Here is a 6,106-nt window from a genome sequence, read left to right as displayed (position 1 = left end):
GCACCAGGCCTCTATCCTATATAATAAAAGGGTAATATGCAAATTGACCCTAACAGCAGAATGACTGGGAATGACTGGTCACTATGACACACACTGACCACCAGGGGGCAGATGCTCAATGCAGGAGTTGTCCCCTGGTGGTCAGTGCGCTCCCACAGGGGGAGCTCTGCTCAGCCACAAGCCAGGATGATGGCTGCCAGTACAGTGATGGTGGTGAGAGCCTCTCCCGCCTCCTCAGCAGCGCTAAGGATGTCCGACTGCAGCTTAGGCCTGCTCCCTGCTGGCAAGTGGACATCCCCCGAGGGCTTCCGGTCTGCCAGAGGGATGTCTGACTGCCAGCTTAGGCCCAATCCTTCGGGGAGCGGGCCTAAGCCAGCAGGTGGACATCCCCTGAGGGGTCCCAGACTGCGAGAGGGCACAGGCCGGGCGGAGGGACCCCACCTGAGTGCACAAATTTTTGTGCACCGGGCCTCTAGTTGTAAATAATGTATTTAAGCCCATGGATTCATAAGGAGTGCCTTATTTTAGGACTTACATATGGAAATAAATTAGGTTGAAGGAGCGAAATCAAGCCCTTAGCAAGACAGCAAATGAAGGTAAAATATTCCACAAATTATTTATAATGTCTAGTTTTTAAAATCCTCACCTGATGATATGGTTATTGATTCTAAAGAGAGGAAGGGGGGAGAGAGAGAGAGAGAGAGAGAGAGAGACATTATGTGAGAGAGAAACATTGATCAACTGCTTCCCATACATACCCGACCAGGGATGGAACCCACCACAGGGTGTGCCCTGTCTGGGAACTGAGTCATCCTTTTGGTGTATGGGACACTCTACCAACTGAGCCTCCTGGTGAGGGCAATGTCTATTTTTATCACAAATACTTTAAAATGAAGTTATGAACTTACAACGTTTGCATGTTTATGAGAGATTTCATCAATTCCCATTTCTCACTCCTCCCTGTGTCTATGCCATTTGTCAAGTCGTGTTGCAAAGGCCTCTAACCGTTTGCGGGCCTGTTGTTGCCCCATCTCTTCACTCTGCTTTCAATACTGAAACTTACTCTGGTCAACAGATTGACTTGAAAGTAACACCATGACATTCGGAGTCTAACCGGGAGGCCTTGCATGTTTCTGCTGTGCTGACCACTAGCTCCAGGGGGGCGAGAGCCCAGGGAGCAGAGCTGCCCTGGCCAAGCAGCTGCACCCCTCCAGGACGCTGACCCACCTGACCTGGAGGCTTGGTTGCAAAATAAATGCTTATTGGTTTAAGCCAGTCAGCTTTGAGGTAGTTTATTGATCTCCATATATTTTATTCTCTTCTTTTTGACCCCCTCCACCCAGCTCCTGCCACCCCCTCTGTTGTCCATGGGCTATGCATGTATACATATAAGTTCTTTGGTTAATCACTCCCCTACCCACCCCACCCCTGCCCCTCCTTCCCTCTGAGATTCATCTGTCTGTTCTATGCTTCTGGTTGTGGATCTATTTTGTTTGTCAGTTTATTTTGTTCCTTAGATTCCACATATAAATGAGATCATATGGTGTTTGTCTTTCTCTGTCTGGCTTATTTCGCTTAGCATAATACTCTCCAGGTCCCTCCATGCTGTCTCAAAGGCTAAGAGATTCTTCTTTTTTACAGCTGTGTAGTATTTCATTGTGTAAATGTACCATAGCTTTTTTATCCACTCACCTACTTGGGCTGTTTCCAGATCTTAGCTATTGTAAATAGCGCTGCTATTCACATAGGGGTTCATATATTTTTCTGATTGGTGCTTCAGGATTCTTAGGATATATTCCTAGAAATGTTTTTAAAACATGACTGTGCATTAGTTTTTCAAGTAAATAAAGTAAATTAAGGAATTTTACATTGCATCTGTTTGTAAGCTAAATACCAAACATCTTATCTCTACTAAAAGAAATACCTCGAGTAGTTGGTAAAAGAAGAATAGTCAAACTGTTTAAGCAAATGTACATAATTGCAAAATCCATAATCATTCTAAGCACTTAAAACTAGTTATATAAATTAAATATTATAACTTACTGGTGTTACTGACAGTAAACTCCACCTTAGAAACTTGAGAACTGGGGTTTGGAGAAGGTAAGTGATTGAGACATAGAAGGAGCCAGGGCGGGTCAAGAATTTTAATGGGCTTTGCAAACTCTTAATCAGACCAGTAATTTCCCTTTGTCCCAGGTGCTACTGATCTCAGATCACTTTTGCTATTTCTATCTAAGATTCAGCACAAGCTTAATTGGAATAAATCACTTTGTTTCCCTCACTGCTGATAAACGGATTTCCAGGGAGCATTGTGAAGAAACTTAGCACTAATGGACTAAAAGACTTGGCTCCTCCCACTGACCAGTTTTTTAACAGATTAATAAACAAAAGAAATTTTATGTTCAAAAATTTTGTTTGGTGAATTCTATAAAATTCTTGGATGTCAAATTGAGGATTAATTTTGAAATCTAAAGTATTGGGAGTAAATGTTATTATAGATGCAAAAACCCCCCCAAAACTGGAGAAAACGTATGTAAGAGTCTTATTCACAATTGCCTCAAACTGGAAACAACCCAATGCCCATCAACAAAATACTGGCCGAACAAATTATGGTGATCATACAGTAGATGGCTCAGAGGTCACATTCGATTCCCAGTCAGGGCATATGCCCTGGCCAAAATTTCAGAGTTTTAAAACTGAGAATATCTATTGGGTAGAATGTGAGGAAAGAGAAAATGAAGTCCTCCATCTTGATTCTGTGTGTAAGCATTAAATTGAGAAAGCAATGTTTAGTGATTTAAGACTACAGTGAATAGAATAAGTTATTAAAAAATCAAATTAGCTCAATTTATTCTTCATAGCAATTTATTCTTCGTTGTTTATAGCAACAACTAAACACGATAGGAACAGTTCATGAAGGGAAAAAATAAAAAAGACAATCGAATGGCTTTGGTGATAGCATTTACTTCCTAAGCATCTGAATTTAAAATGTGGTACTAAATATTTTAATAGTGTTTAGAAATATTTGTGAGCTTTATTTTAAAATATTGACTATTATGGAGACAGATCTAAAACATTCAATGGAAAACACTTTAAAAATCTGTGCAATGTATTTTTTTCAAGTGCCTTTTATCAATAATTAATGCTTTAAAATGCTATTGGTTTTCACATTCCATTATATTGATTGGAACCTCTGTTTTAAGATCAATCTATGCTTGTGTTCAATTATTTTATATGGTACTAAACACAGAGAAGTCAGCAAAAACCCTGGTATTCTACAGTGCTTTGGTTGAGCAGTGATGATTTGCTAATATATTGATTGATCTACATGCATTTAAAATAAAACCTGCTCTAGTCCTCAATGGCACCACCAAGGGCTTTTCCGTCAAATGTTTTAATTTTTGAGTGGGATGAATATTATCCTTGGTCTTCACCGTAAGCAGATCCAGCACTCACGTCCTCCGCTGGCCCCTGGCGCTGGCATGTTTTGAGGGCCCTATAAACACGCACAGGAGTGAGGATTTGCATTGAGGCCTTCACCCAGTGATGCTGGATTTCACACATAAATGCAGAGGGTGCCCCATTACATTTGAATCACAGGTAAACAATGAATAATTGTTGAGTGAGAGTATATCTATCTAACTTGTTCATCTGAAATTCAAATGAAACAGGGCAGAGGAGTAATTTATGGAAAAGTCCTATGAAACTTTATATTAAAATATTGTTGAGGATGTTGTTTATTCTATCAGGTAGTTTCTTTTTCTGGTCTTAATACCAGGAAGAGCTGGTTTTCAGTGAAACTCATTTGCTTTTATATGGGAGAGTCCGTGAGGGACTTGACCATACTCTCTCACCTAGAAGGCTCCGGCCCGCCTGTGGCCCACACACGTGTCCGAGAGCATGCAGGTGCCGTGCCTAGGGATGCTTTTAGGCTTCTTTTGGCCCCATCTGTAGTTTCATGTTTTCTGTTGCTTCTACTTTGTTATTGCTACCTTCTCAGATTTTGTATCATTGTTAGCACTCCTCAAAAGTCTTGGGCACAGGGTTTGTGAAGGACAATAAATAGACCAAACCTGCAGCATTACAAACATAGTTTGGTAACTTGATCTGGACTCTGTTTTGAATTCCAGCTAAAATGGTTTTGCTAAAGGCTTATTTATTGCTATTAGGAAGTAGACACAGCCCATTTTGAAGGTGGTCTCACAGCTGAAGCCCAAACACGGCCATGGAGTGAGTGTCACTGTGTTTTCATTTCAGGGGAGATGACGTTTTAATTTTCTACCTGGATTTTCGTATGCTCTTTGTACCCATGTCTAAAAGCATTATTTTGTCCAAATAACATTTGTATTAATATGGCATTTTTGTTCGAATAAACACTGTGTCTTCTGTGTTTTTTCTTTAACCTCTAAGTTATCAGTATGTAGATAATCAATTTTATAACTCCTTCTTGGATGAGGAAATAGGACCACTCTCCATATGGGATGCTTTATATGTAGTCCCATCTGAAAGTCAAGCTAATCAGGCAGAAAGTTAACTGATTCGGCCGGTGCAAAGGTTGAAACTGGAACACTTACTATAGAGTGAGACTCTGAAGTTAACTCTTAGCTGGCTGATGCCCTACCGCATGTGTTTATGATTTGGTGATAGTAGTACCATTTTTACTTCTTTCATAGAAGTGATTATTCTTGCATTTAATTTCCTAAATAGTCAACAGCTTGATGGTGTCATCAAAGGCAGTCCCTCCACGTCCTCGTCCTCTTCCCTCGGAGCTCCACACCAGGCAGCAGGGCCATGGGGTGGGGGATGGAGAGGGATCAGGCTCAAGAAGAACAAATACAAATGAAATACAAATGAGAACTAAGTGAAAACTACTCAAAGACCACTGACTTTTTCTTTTAAAATGTGGTGCGGAGATTTGAAACTACCGTAATTAGAATGTCTTGGGTGGCTCGTGAAAAGTTAACACACAATATGAAATAGTTAATTCTTTGAATGATGAAAAGCTAGTAAAATCATTTAAAAGAGTGAATGTAAGCTTGTGCTTCTGATAGATGGCAATGGAGAGAAGGACTCAGAACAGCTGCTAAGGAGAATGCTGGGCCAGGCTGCTTCCAGAGACAGACCAAGAACCGGGCTCTTTGTTGGAACGCCCCAAACCCACTCCCCTTTGATTCATCTTTCTCTTCTGTTCTAGCAGAGAGTGGGAGTAGCTCACACTTTAACCTCAACTTGACTGTTACTAGAACCCATTTCTGGAGTTCCTGTCACTGCACTTTCAGGTTTCATCAAGAGAGGTCACTGTGGTCCTACCACTGATAACAGTCTATCCAGCCAGCAAACCATGGCAACATGGAGTCCGTTGGTCAACAACCAGGTACCCGATGGTACCGAGAGCTAGGGATACAGAGGTGTCTGCGGGCCATGGTCTGACAGCATGGAAAAGTGGAGAAGCAGCAAAAGAGGCTATAGTCAAACATCTCAAACAACGGGTGAGCCACGTCATCAGCAGAAGCATCAAGGGGCCACTCACATGTGGCAGGCCTTGGGGTAAAAGTCATTGACCCCGAGTCTCAGACATGAAGAAGTACTTTTTAAAAAGATTTGATTAAGCTCATCCAACACAACGGCAAGTAGGACCAGAGTGAGGGAGTGTGAGTGAGGGAGGGGATTAGAGGGCGAGTGTGTGGGTGCATGTGTGCATGTGTGAGTGTGTGTGAGTGTGAGTGCATGTGTGCATGCGTGTCAGTGTGTGTGAGTGTGCATACGTGTGTGTGCATGTGAGTGTCAGTGTGTGAGTGTGCATGTGTGAGTGTGCATGTCTGTGTGTGTTTGCATGTGTGTGTGCAGAGGGGCCTGAAGGACACACTCAGCATTGAATATGGGGGCCCTCTATTTCTTGGAGGAACTTATGCTGGTGAGCAGAAAGGGGGCTGGACAGTAGGGCCAGATAGAAGGATCAGTCCTGCCTTCCTGGAGGCAGAGAAGGTTCCCTCTTTTTTTTTTCTTTTTTTTTATTCTTTTTTAAAAAATATTATAAGTATTACAAAGGGTATTACATATGTGTCCTTCCCCCGCCCCCCCCCCCTTGCCATCCCCTCCCCCCCCC

At 42.1% G+C, this 6,106-nt stretch overlaps 1 long non-coding RNA gene across 1 annotated transcript in view; it reads right to left on the bottom strand.

Annotated features, from left to right (window-relative positions):
* Positions 1 to 5,130, bottom strand: part of LOC106724707 — a 16,198-nt gene extending 11,068 nt beyond the window's left edge. Inside the window, exon 1 of the long non-coding RNA XR_001360550.1 lies at positions 5,120 to 5,130. This is a non-coding gene — a long non-coding RNA (uncharacterized LOC106724707). The remainder of the gene's footprint in view (positions 1 to 5,119) is intronic.
* Positions 5,131 to 6,106: the final 976 nt, after the last annotated feature.

The sequence above is a fragment of the Myotis brandtii genome, unplaced genomic scaffold (genome assembly GCF_000412655.1).
Source record: "Myotis brandtii unplaced genomic scaffold, ASM41265v1 scaffold1213, whole genome shotgun sequence".
In the NCBI taxonomy this organism is placed as follows: domain Eukaryota; kingdom Metazoa; phylum Chordata; class Mammalia; order Chiroptera; family Vespertilionidae; genus Myotis; species Myotis brandtii.
This window is presented reverse-complemented; position numbering and strand designations above follow the sequence as displayed.